This window comes from Pteropus alecto, unplaced genomic scaffold, assembly GCF_000325575.1.
Source record: "Pteropus alecto unplaced genomic scaffold, ASM32557v1 scaffold110, whole genome shotgun sequence".
NCBI classification, from domain to species: Eukaryota; Metazoa; Chordata; class Mammalia; order Chiroptera; family Pteropodidae; genus Pteropus; species Pteropus alecto.
Genome location: NW_006431920.1, coordinates 770,946 through 772,977, shown reverse-complemented (window position 1 = coordinate 772,977; position 2,032 = coordinate 770,946).

Sequence of the window (2,032 nt, the reverse complement as noted above, 5' to 3'; positions counted from 1 at the left end):
CCTAGTTCTCCTCTGGGAGGAGGCTAACCCTCCGCCCTTGCAATAAGAACCTGTGACCTTTGTGTCAAACCCTTGAAAACCTCGACAGGTTGGTACAGTCGAGGAGCACCTGTGGACTCAGGAGGCAGAGTTAGGTGGAGGTCAAGGGCATGGCCTTCAGCCACAAGCAGAACTGTCTTTATTCTCCGGTTTCTAGTGATGAGGTCTTAGCCACATCACTCAACTTCCCTGAGCCTCAATGGCCTTATCTGTAGAATGCGTCTGATGACACCTACCTCGAACAGTTATAAAGGTTTAATACACCGTAATACATGGAACCACATGAAATTGCCTTTGTTTAAGTAGTTTTTGACATTGATATTTATTGGGTGAAACATTGCATTGACAGGCTTTGTATCATTGATAAGGTTTCTACTCAATGCCCTACACTTTTCTTTTATACTCTTCATATTTTTGCATTTGTATAAATGCCACCTGCTGGTTTTAAAGAATTCAAGAAACATAGGAAAACGAAGAAGAAAGTAAAAAGCTCAACAAAATAAAAATAAATCTCCCTATTAGAAAGAGCCATAATTCATGAATAACCACCATTTCCAGAAATCTCTTTTGCATTGACGCAGATAGAAGTTCAGAGAGATAAATTTATAGAAATATTGAAGGGATCCAATTGAATATTTTAACTGTAATTTATTAACTCTAATTTATTAACAAAAGAAAAGAAACAGAAATAATACCGAAGGAAACCACAACTCCAGGAAAAATGTGTCTTCATCTGAGAGGCAGAGTTTTCTGAAAAGATCATCTCATGTCAACAAAATGAAAGCAATAAGAATAACAAATATTCATAAGGTAGAATCTACCAGGTAGGAGGAAGAGAAATTGCACATTATAGTAGAAATGGAAGATATTAAATTAGCAGATTTCAGAGAAACGCAGGTGACAGCGAGATTGAGGAGAGGGAAAGAATCTTATGGAGATTCCAAGAAAGACAAAAGACACACCAAGAAAGGAGAAGAAGCAGGCAGAGCTGTGAAACGGTTTGCGTTCTTTTAATCGCAAGGTCGAAAAATGGTATTGAACATTTTACACTCATTCGGCTTAAGAGAATTTTGCCTAGATGTGCTCTCTTTACCTAAAGGTTTCCAACATGTTTAAATTGTGGGGAAAAACAAAAAGATGTCACTTCTGGCACATTGTAAATATTGACATTTTTAGATACAACTGTTACAGCGCTCTTTGAATGTATCTGATCCTTTTAATGGAAAGAATAGCAATTTCCCGTGGTTCAACCTAAGAGATGAACCTAAGAGATGAAACGCCAGCCGGACGTGGGCGCTCAGCCTGGCAGCACATCACCTCATGATCCGTCAGCTCATCTGGACTTGTGATGTTGTATTTCCTTCGTTTCTGTTTTCCTGGTATTTTTAGCAAACTTCTTTTGAACTCATTTTTTTTTTTCCCACTAAATAAAGAGAAAAAGAAATTGCAGCCCATGATTAAAACAGAAAGCAGAGCCCCCTGCAGAATCCCAGTGATGGGAGTGGGGGACTGGCCCCATAGGAGAAGGCTGGACTGGGCCAGGGGGAGGGAGGGTGGTGGCGATGACCCCTTTCTTTTCAGAAGAGGCTGGCAGGAAAGGCTGAGAAGGAAAAGAGACTGAAAAGGTTGTGGGATGTGTACAAAAGGTCGGGTTCTGAACGAGGGGTGGGGAGGAGGCGGGGGTGAACCGGATGTATCCATGCTGTCTGGCCCCTGCCCGGAAGATTGGGTGAGAATCAGGGGAGGCCGGGGGGCTCGCCAACCATAGAGCCCTTCATGCCGGTTTCAGGATCGATCCCATTCCCAGAGACCCATGGAGCTTGCCGGGGATGGAGCTCACCTCAGCACCACCCACCCCTAGGCAGCACTCCCGTCTCTCCCTCTTAAAGTCAAGTTCATGAAGGAGACAAGCAATCCATGAGGAAGGCCCCCAAAGAGTGAGGGGAGCCCCCTACTCAGACACCCTCTGAGCATCAGGCCACATACAACCTGG